Here is a 15,810-nt window from a genome sequence, read left to right on the forward strand (position 1 = left end):
GAAAAAATGAAACAAAACAGATTAACATGAACAATGAGTTAAAACAATTGTCAGGGTAGATGAATGAAAATAATTTGTTAGAAAGTCCAAACAGATAAAAGGAAAGTTCAGCATACACATAAGTGGTGTGCCTGAAAAGGAGAAATGAACATATGGAGACAAAAATGTTTAAAGTTACTTTTTCCAGATGTGAAGAAGTTTTGAGAGTAAACATTTTTGACTTAATCTTTTGTTTGGAAGCCCAACATTATGAAAAGAGTTATGCAAAATGATCACCATCAATATCCTAATCCACTCGCCTTTCAAAATACAATCATCCCTTGGTATCTTCAAGCGATTAGTTCCAGTGTTCCCAGAAGATACCAAAATTCACTGATGCTCAAGTTCTTTGGGGTATGTATTCAGAAACCAACAATATAGAAGGCCAACTGGAACAGGGAATCTTTTGGGGAGTCTGAAAGGAGATCAAGTCCTAAACAAAGGATGACCTCAGAATTCCTCTCAGTAACATTCCACATTAGGAAAAGAACAGGTCAATGCCTCTCCAGTGCTTTCAGGAAAAGGCAGTGTAACCCATGTTCCTAAACTCAGTCAGTGTATCTTTTAAAGTAAGGCAACTGACAAACAGTTTTCAACATGTAAATACTGCTCAGAATCTAGTTGCCAGATTCTTTTTAAAATATTCTGTCAATAAAAATGAATAGAGGAATTATGGCAAAAGAACTGTTGATAAACATTAAATATGTTGAAAATATTAAATGTTTCTAACTGCAGAAATAAGTAAAAATTTTTCTGAGAATTATGTTTACAGAACAGAATGAAAATGTTACAAAGGATAATAACATTGAAAAAATTTATCTCATACAATTTAGGATGAAAAGTGGAAGAGAAAGTGAGAGGCAGGATACATATGGTGAATTCTTCATCTTTTATAGCTGAAGGCAAAAAAAAATGCCACTTAAGAAAAATACCATTAAATAACATAGCATAAACATACAAAGGCATAAAAATGTAGTAAAACAAAGTGTGTAAACAGTTAAAATTAGGTAATGCAATAAGAGAAGTGTTTGGAGAGTAAGTGGAGGTATAAATTTTGTCAGTATTATAGTGAAAGGTCAGTAGATAATAGATAAAGAAAAAGAAATATCGGATTAGAAGTATTATATTGGCCAGGCACAGTGGCTCATGCCTGTAATCCCAGGACGTTGGGAGGCCAAGGAAGGCGGATCACCTGAGGTCAGGAGTTTGAGACCAGCTTGGCCAATATGGTGAAACCCCGTCTCTACTAAAAACACAAAAATTAGCTGGGCATTATGGCAGATGCCTGTAATCCCAGCTGTTCAGGAGGCTAAGGCAGGAGAATTACTTGAACCCAGGAAGCAGAGGTTGCAGTGAGCCATGATTGTGCCATTGCACTCCAGGCTGGGTGACAAGAGCAGGACTCCGTCTCAAAAAAAAAAAATAAATAAAAAGCATATCACATTGTATTCAAAAGATACCAAAAATGGTAATAGAAAAACCTGAGACCTTCAGATTATTAATAGTAAATTATTAATAGTAGCACAAACAGGCACAAAAAGAACGAAATGAAATATTGAAAAAAAAAACTAATATCGTCAGGCATACCGAAACACAATATAATTGATTCTGAAAATATCTACATATTAATAAGGGCACTATTTATCAAATTTTAGTAAGAAAGTTATTTATTTCCACAAGAAATCAATAGGATATCTATGCATCACATAACATAGACTCACATTCCATAATGGAAAATCTACAGAAATTTCAGGGCAAAAGAGAAGAAAACATGTTAGTTGCAGGAAACTTAATTCAGTGTGTGAAAACTATTAGTAAAAACTAGTAAGCAAATAGAAGACTGCTAAAACATGATTGATTTCAAAATGTTACATATCATTGTGTTTTTCTTCATTAAAGATATGTCTTCGTAAATTCTCTAAAATTTTTAAACAGTTTTCTCTTAAATTGGATTAATGGTTTCTGAATTAAGAACATTAAAAAAATCTTTAAGAAACTGCTTTCAACTTTATCTTTCAAGTTTCTGGGGTATTTACACTTAGTCTTCACTGACTCCTACATGAATTGAAGCTCTAAGTGTAGGACTAAGAGCAAGTGTTATAAATTTGGAGGCCCTACTATGGTAGGTCTCTCAGTTTTGTAAAGAATCAGATGTTCAGTTGGCTGGGAGGATAGAGAAAGGAAAAATAGACTCCCTTTTCTCAAAGCCCCCAAGTCCAGCAAGGAAAACATACCTTATATATCATAATAAATAGAATATGCAAGATAAGCTCAAGTGTATGCAGGGGGAAAGGACTTTGGTGGAAGCAGCTAAAAGGATCTTGTAAAAATATAAATTAGGTCTTATGATGCAAGAATCCAGCCTGTTTTAACATGGATTGGATGACTTACTTATCAGAGACTTGGAACAAAAAATAGTGGATATGGATCACAGTTTTCTGTGATCATTGGAGGAAAAATGTGACAAAATCCTATATGCTGTCCTTAGGATACCCTCCTGACATCCCCATTCCCTCTCTGTTGCTTGTGCTTACAGTAGAGATGGCTCTTCTCCTAACAGGCGCTTCTCAAATTCCAGATCTCATTTTTCTGTCTTCTCTTAGGTATCTCAGACTTCTGACCTTTTTTCTGGTGACTAATACAGACTTTCATTGTTTTTCTCTTTTGCTGCATCTATAAATATTATGATTTCTCAGAAATTTTGTTTTGTATGTGTTTATGAGACAATTGGCCAGATGAGGCTACAAGAGGTGACACAGGAGAGGCTCAAGAAAATAAAGTATTTTTTACTCACAGGTCCTAGAGACAGGAGGCATGCCATACATGGCAACATGGGGAAGACCAGAGTGGTCAGGAGGCAGAAACAGGAGCAAGGTAAGTTGTAAGGCATGGCCTTTATTGGGGTTTCTGAGAGAAAGGTAAGGCAGGATAGGATGAACAATTTAGGACTACTTTGAATAATTTCTCCAGACTTTGGGAAACAGCAGTGTTCTCTAGTTGCCTGGTACCTGGCCCTGGGTTGCTTAAGACAGAAGAATATTGTTTCCGGGGTATATGGGCAAGGTAAAGGAAGTGTGGCTCTGGGTTGGTTAGTTTGCATGTCACAGCATGCTTCAGGCTGATCTCTTTTCTAGCTTAAGAATTGACTAGCCTCAGGCAAAGGCGATCTCTTCCCCAGTTAGAAAGATTTTCTAAGATATCAAAACATCACAAGGTACAGACAATTTAAATATACAATTATCTGCAATACAACCTTGTTCTGGGCCTTCTTTTCCCTCACTTTCTTCCTATCATGACTTTCCATCCCGTAGCCTAAAATGCCATCTATCTTCTAATGACTTGCCTGACATTCACTCTTGTGTATCTAATTGCCTCTTTGCCCCCATGAATTTTCAAATATGTCCAAAACATACCTCTTGGTTCTCCTCCCCACTCTTTCTTCTCCCCCAATCTTCCTTTTCAAGGTAAATGGCACCATCAGGCAACCAGGAGGTCAAACCAGAAACCATTGGTTTCTTTAATTACATTACCCTTCCCTTTTTATCCCACAACCACCTACTCACACCCACACTTAAGAACCTTTTAACCATCCACCCTTCCACAAAACTTGGTTCTTCCTGCAACATAAATCTCAAATTCAGCAACTTCCCTACACTTCTACTGCCACTGCCACCACCACCCTGCACCAAGCAAGCCACTTTCATCTTACTCCTTTTCTGTCACAGTACTCCCCCCATCATATTCTACACGTTTATACTCCTAGCTTCTGTACAAACCATTTTTGATTAATATTGGTAAAACAAACTACATCACTCCCCAGCTCAAAGCCATTCTCACTGATTTCTAGCTGTATTGAGGATGAAACATGCAAACCTTACATCCAAATGCCTTCCCAGCATAACCTGTTCTCTTCTCTGGTTTTTCCAACATAATTTTTTTCACTCTTCTTTCCTCCTCAATTCATCATGCTTCAATACCGATGGTCTTTTATCAGTTTCTGGAACCGTTTTCCTGGTCTTGATTTAAAGGAAATTTAATTAAATAAAGATCTCCACAGAAAAACTGTCTCTGTCTACTCTGTCTAAATTATTCCCTTCCTATAGTATTTTCCATTTCAGCAGTTTGTTTCTTTCAAAGCAGCTGATCACTGTTGCAATTATATTTACCTGTGACCTTATTTTGTGTTTTGTCATCTGGACGTTATGTTCCAGGAGAGTAGGGATAATATGAATAGTTTTCTCACCATCAGATCTCCAGTTCCATCACAGAGTAGTAACATTATAGGCACTCAAGGGTAGGAACATACAGGACATACCCAATAAATAATTGTTGAATAATGATTTAAGTTCAATTTGTTATGATATTTTATTCAAAATAGGGCAATCATTATTAACAAAATATGAAAGAGAAAAATGAGAGAGAGCCACAGCAGGGACAGCATCGTAAAAGTCAACTGGGATTTGAGCTTCTATTAGTGGCTTCAGCTCAGTAAGATCTTTATACCAAGTCAAGTCAGGAGAGGCTGGAAAGAGAGCTGAGATGGCTGGCTGACAAGGCTGTCTCCACTTCACCTTACCTGCCGTGGCTGTGACCATGCTATGTAGCGGGTCTCCACTGATAACTTTCTTCCTTCAGCCATGCTTGTCATGTTACTCTGTAATCGGTATGTGTTTATATTTCTTATTTTGGCAGAAACACTCAAGAGAGGGGGCTTCATTTCAGTCTCAACTCACAACTGCTCTCTCCAATAATTTTTGTGTGTGAAATATCCTAATTAGACTCAGTGTCTTCCTTGCATTCCCAGCAACTTGAGTGACAGATAATTCTATTGAATTTGGGGAGCAATGAGTTGGGCAGGGGTTAGCGAGCGATGGCCTGAGGGCCAGATCCAGCCTGCCACTTGTTTTTGTAAGCAACAAATTTTTTGGAACACAGCTGCACCCATTCATGTACATATTGTTCATGACTGTCTTCCTGCAAAAATATTAGCACTGAGTTGATGGATGTTGATGGTGGAGTTCACAAAGTTGAAAAATAACTTATCTGCCCCTTTGCAGGAAAAGTTTGCCAACCTCTGGACTAGAGTATGATCTTCTTTATTCTGAGCCTTAGATACAGTATTAGGACAGTTTAACTATTTTTCTAACATCTCTATTTATACATTATTAGTTAATTTCAGGGAAAATTGGATTTTGTTTACATCTTCCAGTATCATTTAGTTCAGGCCCTATTATGTTCCAGGCATTTACTTAATCGATGAAGAAAGCTTTTTGTGACCTTTCCATCCCAAGTAATCTCTCACTGCTCTTAAGGCCTATATTGTTTTGCCACCCATAGCAGTTTATCTCTCATAGAGCTCTGTCTCACCTGGTGCTTTATCTCCCTTAGCACACAGCATTTTGACTTTGTATGTGAATCATGTATGTGCATGGCTAATCTAGCCTCCTGGGTGGCATTGTGTAAAGAAAATTGTATTTCGAGAATGACGGATTGCTAGGCTCTGAGCTGCGTAGTACTTGGGATTGTGCCTCTTTTGCTGACCTGGAAACTTGTCCAGTGTGTGTCACTTGGTAGGTTTTTTATCATGCATGAATGAGTCCACATTGTGCCTCTACATTAATAGAGACTTGCCTCCTTGCTTTTCGTAGATGACAGTAGAACTGGATCTATGATGAGCTTTATTTAGCATGTCCCATCCGTTCCAGACATACACACAGACACACATAGACACACACACACACACACACACACACACACAGAGACACACACACACCTTACTCTCAATAGTTTCATGTATCCACTGTTTCTAATCAGTAAATTGAGGATATGTTTGGACACTGTACTTTTAGAGTTAGACGTTAGACTCTTAACTCTCAGTTACCAAGGAACTTTGAACAAGATACAAAAGATAACCTTGAATTTCCTCATCTTTTAAATGTAGCTAATCACAGCTACCTTCCAGGACTGTAGTAGAAGTAAATGAGATCGCAAGCACAACTGGAAGGAGCTGGCACAGCCCATAACTCACTGTAAGTGGTCAGTAGAGGTCGGTTTTGTTCACAACCAAGGCTTGTGACTTCCACTCCAAACTGCTAAGGGAAGCCCTGCTTCTCAGTTACCTGAATTGTAGTCTCTAGGGGTACGAAAGCCAGGGTGCTTCTTTAAATTTCCTGCTCCCTGTGATTTCTGATTCCCTCATTCAGTCTTTGCCATCCTTGTACATTGCATTACAATCTGCCACACTGTGAAAGCCAGAACTCTGAGTCATTATTGCTGTTTACTGCATCCTTAAGGCCTCAGAAATCTTACTCCGTCCACTTCTCACTTAGTTTCTCAGTCATCTGCTTAACCCAAATGATGATTTTCTTTTCCCTGGCCTGATTGAAAAATCTTCGTCCTGGCTGCCCTCTACCTCCTTCTCCATATGAAAACTAGAACTCTTTTTTTTCTTTGAGACAGAGTCTCACTCTGTTGCCGAGGCTGGAGTGCAGTGGCACGATCTGGGCTCACTGCAAGCTCCGCCCCCGGGGTTCACACCATTCTCCTGCCTCAGCCTCCTGAGTAGCTGGGAGTACAGGTGCCCGCCACAACGCCCAGCTAGTTTTTTTGTATTTTTTGTAGAGATGGGGTTTCACCGTGTTAGCCAGGATGGTCTCGATCTCCTGACCTTGTGATCCGCCCGCCTTGGCCTCCCGAAGTGCTGGGATTGCAGGAGTGAGCCTCCACGCCCAGCCTAAAAAAAAAAACTAGAACTCTTAAACACATATATCAGACAATGTGTTTTCAAAACTCCTAATGATTTCTCATGAAGATTGACGTAATATCAGATCCCTATACAGTGGTCTACAGGCTGTCATGGAGATGCCTCTAAATTAATTGCTTATCTTGGAGTTTCTTCACAGTATACCAGGTTCAAGGTCCCATGAACTGATGTCAGTAGCTTTAAAGACCAAATTATTTTCTGCCTCAGCACCTTTGAACATTTTATGCCTCCTCCTTGTAAATCTTTCTGCCTCTCTTTGCAAAAGTCATTCTTTATATCCATCAGGTGTCAGTTAAAATTATACTGTTGGAGATCTCTATGACTACTCTGTTCTTTCTGTCATTCCTTTTCTTAGAATCCTGTTTTTCCTGCTTATACTTACAACAATTTGTAATTTTATAGATAGATAGATAGATAGCAAGCATTTACTTATTTTTGTTTGACATTCCTATTACTTTGTATACTCTGTGAAGGCTGAACTATGTCTGCTTCATTCATTCATTCGTATATGCTCATCCCCAGTGCATTTTTTTGCTATACAGTAGTGCTTAATATATTATTCTTGAATGAATCAATCATTCGATCTATCACCAATGATTTTAGGTGAATTTACCTCTCTCCAGCCTATTTCCTTAGAGTATAAACGGCTGGCTGAAATTCTGGCCTGTAAATAGAAATGTATATTTCCTAAGAAGGCTGTGAATATAACAATGATTTGAAAAATGAACATAGGTTCTTACATGACTTTTACTCTAAGAAGATAAGACCCTCTCAAGATGATGCTTTTCCCAAATCTAGTAACAGGACAAAGTAAAAGCATTTTGTTGCTTTACTCTTTAACATTTTCATTTTCAAAGAACTTGGAGAATTCTCTTTGAGGTTTAGTGCACAGCAAAATGTAATAAGAAAAAGTGTTGGTTTCAGGTTACAATTTGTAAAAGAAACATGTTAAGATATCTTTCAGCAATCTCAGTATTTCTCTGTAATCTTAAATTTGAAGATACTGATTTTAATATATTGGTAGTAATCTTAAAGTTAATATTCTACTTTAGCTGCATATCTCAAAATGATATGCAAAACAAGGATTTTGATTTTAATTGGAAATATAAAATGCTTTTACAAAGCCTGAATTTGCCCATAGCTCTTGAATATTCCTTTTGTAGTGTTGTTTTCCCATTTTAGAATTCAGCAAAGAAACTTGAATTCAGACTACATTCTAAGCATCAATAAGGATAACAATCCTATAACACAGGCAAATATAAATGCCTGTTCTAAAAAAGCTTAAGAAGAAAAAAAGTCCTTATTGAGTACGTACAATATCAAGTTTTTACTCAAAGAGTCATACAGAAAAGTCCCTTGTTCAGAGTCACATTAGTAGTAAATGACTGTAAGGATTTGATTACAAGTTTCTTAAACATCAAAGTTCAGGTTCTTTTCGTTGCTGACTGCCTTCTGACTTTTTGCATCATCCAGTTCTTTTTCTTTGTCTCCCCCAACCCTTTTCCCCATTCTCCATTCTCTTTCCCCTACAACCTTGAGACAACCATTCTAATCTATATAATGTGTACATTTGGATTTGTGTGTGTGTTCTTACATGCATTTTTATTTACTTCATGCTAGTTTCCCCTTTTATGATTAAACAGTCTACTTTTCAGCTCACAGTGTTGTGTGAGCATATAATCTATCACTTCTCATTGCTGCGTAATTCTTTCCAGTAATGGAAAACTGGTTTTCTTCTAACCCTCTACCATCATAAATGACTCTGCAGCTAAAGTACATATTTTTACATAGACTTATGCAACTATTTATTTGAGATATATAGGATATAGGATATCTAATTATGAAATTCCTCTGTTATAAGGCCTATGCCACTTATTTATTTATTTATTTATTTTTGAGATGGGAGTCTTGCCCTGTTACCCAGGCAGGATCACAGGCATGTGCCACCATGCCTGGAAAATTTTTGTATTTTTAGTAGAGACAGGGTTTCGCCATGTTGGCCAGGTTGGTCTCGAACTCCTGACCTCAGGTCATCCGGCTGCCTTGGCCTCCCAAAGTGCTGGGATTACAGGCATGAGCCACCTTGCCTGGCCAAGTTACACCATATTATCTAAAGATTGTTCTGTGTCTTTACAACCATTTTTTTTTTTTTTTTTGCCAATTTAATTGGTGTAAATGATATTTATTATTGTTTTCATTTATCTGATCACTAATTAATTTAAGCATCTCTGTTTACCTATGAGCATTATTAGTTTGTCAGTCTTAAATATTACAAATATCCTTCCTCATTCTGTAATCTATGGTTTTTTTTTTTTTTGCTTGTTTTTTGTTGCCTTTGCTTTAAAAGTTCTTTACTTCCTTCAAGTCATAAAGATATTTTCTCATGTTTTTTTCTTATATCTGTTGGTTTACATCTTAGATTTAGATTTTTTATTCCACTTTTGTATCTGCTATAAGCTTAGTTCCAGTTTTATTTTGATATGTAGTGTGAGCCAGTATTTATAATACGATCTATTAAACAGTGAAATAGTTTAAATATTTTTGTATTGTATTCACAAAAAGAAACTTCTTTTTAACTTCTAGGGAAAGAAAAATGACACTTAATATTATAATGCCTTTCTCATAATAGAGAATATTGGCATTTTTTAAATGAGTGCAAGTCATATTTTATGTCTGTTTTGAATCTGATCAGAGAAAATTTTTCCTATTTGTGTGAGTCTGTAAAGGCACATTTCCTTTTGTTCTTTCTACTTTAGCCTAGAGTTCTCACTGGAACTAACATGACATAGGATTTTACATTGAATAGTTAAAGGAAAAATAACACTTTTCCCCTCCAGCAATTAATATACCACTATCAATATAATATTATATGACTTTATCAGTTTAAATGGAAAACTGAAATTAAGGAGAAATTCTCTATTAAAGATAACTTATTAGAATTGGTTAATTATATGCATTTGGAACAAAAAATAATCATTAACAGACTTTTCTTTCTTTTCCAAATACGAGCATGAAGGTGTAGATTTCAGATACATAAAGATGCATGTTTTATTGTAGCATTATATGATTTTAATAGAATTATGTTCCACTAAATGATGATTGCTTAAGAATTTTGGAAGAATGGAATTTTTGAAATATGAGGTACAACTGAAGGGAAGATGAAGATTCCGAAATTGTTCCTAATTCCATTGGGGAAAAAGACTTTTCAATCAGTCACTCAAGTGTCCACAGAGAAATGTCTGATGCTATTTCAGGGGACAATCTAGTGGAGGAAGACGGCCTCAAATGAAATGCTTAGTTGATTATGTAGTTCATTCCAGAATAAATAGGCCATTTACTTTGTCTGAAAGTTCAATAGATTTGGATTTCAGTCAAATGGAATGACATTAGATCTTTCTTTATCAATGTTGATACAAGTGTGTTTAGAGAAGACTTCTGTCAGTTTTTATTAATAATATTCTTATTGGTTCAGTTTTCTTCTCCCTCATTTGCTCAATGCTCCAATTTTGTGGAGGTCATTTTATGTTTGGCAACATTATGACATAGGCAAGTAGAAGCCTCTCAGATTTTTTTTTTAAAAACCCTGTTACAATGTTTTATTCTTATAATTTTGTAACTTTCTTAAGCAAATGCTGTAGAGACAAACTGCAAGAGGAAACGTTCTTTTAAAGGGTGCACACATTTTGGAGATGAAATTCCTTGAGTTTTTGGGAGAAAATAAGACACCTGCTGATTCTCTGAGCTAGAATAATTTATACTTTTCTATGAACATTAGAGAAGTGATATACTTTAAGGGGTGAGGACAAAAAATTGCCAAAAGACAAAACTGCATTTGAATTATAGATGGCATCTAAATGATAAAATGTATAAAAATAACACTGAAAGATAATTTCTTTGTCATAACTGAGAGGGGAGCAGTAGTGTATAGGAGAGTTTGCCACACAGAAGATCACATTTCAGCTCTGACATTTCCTACTTTGAGAATCTAGCTGAATTATAATTCTAAACTTGTGTCCTTATCAGTAAAATGCCTGTATCTGACAGTATGCAAGGGGTATCTTTTGTGCCTAGCTTAACTGTGCCCTCAGCTATTAATTTTTTTTGAGTTTTCCTTCTGTCCTCCATCACCATTCCCAGATTCTTACATTAAGGACAACTAAGCTAAACATTAACCATAAGGAAGACACATTGTTTATTTTATGAATAGCTAGTTTAGCACATAATACATTTTAAATTGTCTGCCTATGAGTAATGGCAAAAGAGGTAAGTCCTTATTTCTTTAGAGAAGTAAAATAATTGGCATTTATTTACAGTGATCTTGTAATCTTTGTTCTTTTGTGGTGGTTACTAATTATATCAGTGTCAAACTAATTATATTAAGTAATGGAGGTTAAATGCCCCCAGTTATTTAGAATACAAGAATGGAATATTTTGGCATTAAAGAATGACTTCTTTTGGAAGTACATTGCAAAGTCTTCCTAATATACATGTTTGTCAATTACCATCTGTGTAAAGCAACAGACAGCCGCTCAGTAGCATTTCCCGGAGTGGACTGGAAGGATCTTTCTCACCATATGACTCTGAGACAGTTAGAAACCCACCAAATTGAAGATTATTTGATGTAAATTCACAGCACATACCTGGCTGATACAGTTTATATTAACATGTTTCTTCAAAGAAACAATAAGGTCTTTTTTTCAATAAGGAAAATATTTTTATCTGGGAAAAACTGTACAACATTTATAAGTGAATGATATTCTTTTAAAATAATTTGTTGTAAGCCTTTCCTAACAGTGGAATGCGAAAAACTAGAACATGTGCAATACAAGTGATATTTTAAGAAGACACTCAGAAATGCAATCCAACTTCAATCGTGGATGTCCCCCGTTTTGTTTGTTTTCTAACGTCTGGAATTTTCTTGTCATAAAATTCTAAATTATTTAAGGTGAATATCCTTTGCAAAAGATGGTGTCTAAATTATGTCTCCAGAAAAGTTAGAAACCTGCAGTTTCAGGAATATTTTTATTGAGTACCCATCAAGGCCCAGGAAATGTATTAGGGACAAAGAACATTTCTGTAAATAGAACAGACAATGATATTTGCCCCTCTATTGAGCTTGTATTTTCCCTTTGAGTAACCACTATGTGCTAAGTGAAATGTAGTCAATTTAAAATGATTTATTTATAAAATAATAAGAAAAAAGTCATTTATAGGTACAACATTCTTTCTAAGGAGTGCAGAAGCTGAAGTTATTGTTTAGCTGAGACGTGGAGAGGTTTGCATATTCAAAACTGGGGAAAGAACTAATTACTTGTATTGTAGAAGACTTTGGAATTCTTTTGGGGGAGATTAGGTGGAGAGAGAGGGTGGGAGTGTGAGAGAGAGTAAGAAAGAGAAAGGGAAGTACATGTGTTTCCCAAATGTTGTGTTTCTGTACATCACAGCCAGGGAACCCATTCACCACCCATCTGGCCACTTCTGCCTTATTTACAAATTTTGATTTGCTGGAAAGGGAATTCTACTGGCAAATGCACTGCCTGTTTCTCACTGATACTCCTTGCCTGAGTTTCTACCTACAGTCTGACCCTTTTGAACAGAAAATGTTAAGGACTTCCCTTTAGAGATCCTGCTTAAGCCTGAGGTTGAACCTACTTGATCCTTAAGAAAAGCAAGAATCTACTTAATCCTTAAGAAAAGCAAACAAAGCAAAACGCTCCAGCAGAAAGCATTGTGTACTTATTTCCTCCCACAAAATTTTCTTGCGCACTGTGTTGAAGGGGCTTTGCTGAGCTTCACACATTTCCTTCATACAACTTTTACTGCATGTAAAAGAGACCCACTCCAAAGTTAAAGTCATATGTTGTCAGAACAAGAAATCAAACCAGAAGTAAAAATACTGGATATGTGAAAAATATAACAGCCTTCTAGTAAATATGCAAAAATCAAAATATGCAAAGAATCAAACAGCCTTCTAGTAAATGCAAACGTATTGGAAACATGTTCATTACTGATAACTAGAAATATCTCTAATAGCAGAAAGTAAACAGAAAATGGAGAAGACATAATCAAAGAAATGATAAAATAAAATGTAACTTAAATTTACAATATGAGTGCCCCAACACAATTTAAAATTTTAAAAAGACAAGCTGAAGGCACATATTTATGAAAATTCATAATGCTAGGGTTAAAGACAAAAATTTTAAGGTTTTCAGAAATAAAGATAAAGTGAAATCTTAATGATTAGTACTCAGAATGACTTTAAACTTTTCAACAGTGTTCCTAGAAATTAGAAGAAATTGCAGCAATGTATTCATATTCTGAAGGAAAATAACTGTCTTTCAGTCTGAATTGTCATGATTATATAAAGGTTAAGTAAATAAGTTACTCCAACTTTCCCATAGTTAATTTTTTAAAGAAACATAGATCTTGACTTCCAGCTACTACACAAATTTTTAATTTTGAGGAAACTGCTAACTGAGCTCTGATGGTAAGTAAAATTTATATTTCTTTTCTTTTGGGTACAATAGCTATATCATCATATAGAAAAGGAGAGAAATTGCTATGCAGGATTTAGTGATATTTTCAAGGGTAGCATTTAATAGGAGAAATTTCCACTTGAGGTAAAGATCTGCCTGGAAATTTTTGTTAGACTAACTGTTTTAATGTTAATTATGATAATGTATTTTTCTGAATCGGTTCAAGGAGATTAATAGTCAAAAAAAGAAGGTGTGCAGATAGTTGCTTAATGAGCTCTGGGAAGGAAATTTGGAATCCTGTGTTCTTTCCATCATCAACAGGCATTTTACCTAAAAGCCTAGAAAGACACCATTGTGATGTTTTTCCTTTGTCCTGTAACTCTTTCCCATGGCTTGGACAGTGACAATAGCATTCATGCTGTTCACCTGGCAGGGAGCCTAATTATGGCTGTTTTATCTGAAGCTCAGATAATTTCAGAGCTCTTTGGAAAGATTATTACCTTAATCTGCCTGTTAAGTTCTTCAGTGCACTTATGAAAACCATAGCATCAACTCTGTAGATTGTAAGAGAAATCTAGAATTTAGAAAGATGGAGGAGTGAGCCAAATGAGCATTGAATTAGAAGTCTGGAGACCCAGGCTCTGGAACTATTTTTGGGTAGTTGACTTCATCTTTTTGGAGTGCCATTGCCTAGTCAGAAAAATAAGGATGATGGAATAGGTGGTCTTCTCAATCTAAATTATTTTGTTTGTATTTTCTTCTCTACTTTGAATTCTCAAAAGTATTTTGCTTTAGAAGGGTTCTATTAGTATGTATAATGATGTAAAGCAGCGGTCCACAACCATTTTGGCACCAGGGATCATTTTTGTGGGTAACAATTTTTTCACGGGCCAGGGGGTAATGAGAGTGGGGGATGGTTTCGGGATGACTCAACTGCATTACATTTATTTATTGATGGATTGATTGGAGACGGAGTCTCACTCTGTCACCCAGGCTGGAGTGCAGTGGCTTGATCTCTGTTCACTGTAACTTCCGCTTTCTGGGTTCAAGCAATTCTCCTGCTTCTGCCTCCCGAGTAGCTGGGACTACAGGCGTACCACCACACCCAGCTAATTTTTTGTGTTTTCGTAGAGACAGGGTTTCACCTTGTTGCCCAGACTGGTTTCGAACTCCTGAGCTCAGTCAGTCTGCCCTCCTTGGCCTCCCAAAGTGCTAGTATTACAGGTGTGAGCCAACGCACCTAGCCAGTGTATTACATTTACTGTGCACTTTATTTATATTATCATTACATTGTAATATATAATGAAATAATTATATAACTCAACATAATGTAGAATCAGTGGGAGCCCTGCGCTTTGTGCTCCTGCAACTAGAGGGTTCCATGTGGGGGATGGGAGGCAGTGACAGATTATGAGGCATTAGATTCCCATAGGGTGAGCCTAACTTGTATCCCTCGCATGTGTAGTTCACAATAGGGTTCGCACTCCTGTGAGAATCTAGTGCTATGGCGCATCTGACAGGAGATGGATCTCAGGTGGTAATGCAAGAAATGGGGAGTGGCTGTAAATACAGATGAAGCTTTGCTCACTCACCTGCAGCTCACCTCCTGCTGTGCAGCCTGATTCCTAACAGGCCAAAGACCAATACAGGTCCATGGCCCAAGGGTTAGGGACCCCTGATATAAAAGACTTATATATGTTGGTGAAAAGAGCAGACACAGAGAAAACTCCACACACATGGATTTAAATCTTGGATTTATTCTTAGGGCCAGTGTCATCTGGACTAGATTATTCTGCCTCTCTGAGATTCACCTTCTACAACTATAAAAAGAGAAACAGGGCACTTAGCTTTCAATATTTTTAAAAAATTGCTAATAATATAATTAAAGTACCTGATATAATAAAAACATTCAATTAATAGCAACTGTTATTTGTGCGATGCTTTCTAAATAAGGACTAGGACATGAATTTAACCACACAGGAATTCTCATTTTTGAGAAGATAAAGAATAAGGAAAATCTGAAAAATATTGGAAATCATTAATAAAATTCTCCTTTGATCAGCTATTTATTTCAGCATTCTGTAATTTGCCCTGCTCTCGGGTACGTTAGAATACATTTATCCTACTTCACACTTTAAAAAATCTGTGCAAATGCCAGTGATTGTAGCATTAGCCTGATTTTTTCCCAGTCTTCTGCTTTTTTTTTTTTTTTTGACTCAACATATATTGTGAAACACTCAGGTGTTTATTCCTCAGGAAAGTATGACATATGAATGAGAACTAGAGGATAAGATCTTGTGATAATAAATGTTTGAGGTTAGTCCCCCTTTGTCCTGGCAGTTTTCACATATAACTGCTTACTCTGTGGAGTCTACACTTGTATGTAAAAGGCAGTTTCTGTGTTAATTGGTTTATTTTAAAAAGAAAAGACTTGAGGCAGTGACCATCTTCCTTTTCTGAAGACAGTGATATGAGATCATTCCCAGACTGGCCTATTTTGCTTTCACATACTGCAAAATGCCTGATATGCCC

The 15,810-nt window shown here is 36.4% G+C and overlaps 1 protein-coding gene and 1 long non-coding RNA gene across 2 annotated transcripts in view; one reads left to right on the top strand and one right to left on the bottom strand.

Moving 5' to 3' along the window:
* The window catches only part of NRG3 (neuregulin 3), a 549,380-nt gene that overhangs the window by 359,804 nt on the left and 173,766 nt on the right, over positions 1–15,810 (top strand). The window lies entirely within an intron of this gene.
* LOC117082152 lies at positions 300–3,014 on the bottom strand. The gene is made up of 3 exons (XR_004436493.1): positions 2,834–3,014; positions 2,574–2,712; positions 300–454 (listed from the first exon to the last, which is right to left on the bottom strand). It is a non-coding gene; the product is annotated as an uncharacterized LOC117082152 (long non-coding RNA).

The sequence above is a fragment of the Trachypithecus francoisi genome, unplaced genomic scaffold (genome assembly GCF_009764315.1).
Source record: "Trachypithecus francoisi isolate TF-2019V2 unplaced genomic scaffold, Tfra_2.0 Lachesis_group9, whole genome shotgun sequence".
NCBI classification, from domain to species: domain Eukaryota; kingdom Metazoa; phylum Chordata; class Mammalia; order Primates; family Cercopithecidae; genus Trachypithecus; species Trachypithecus francoisi.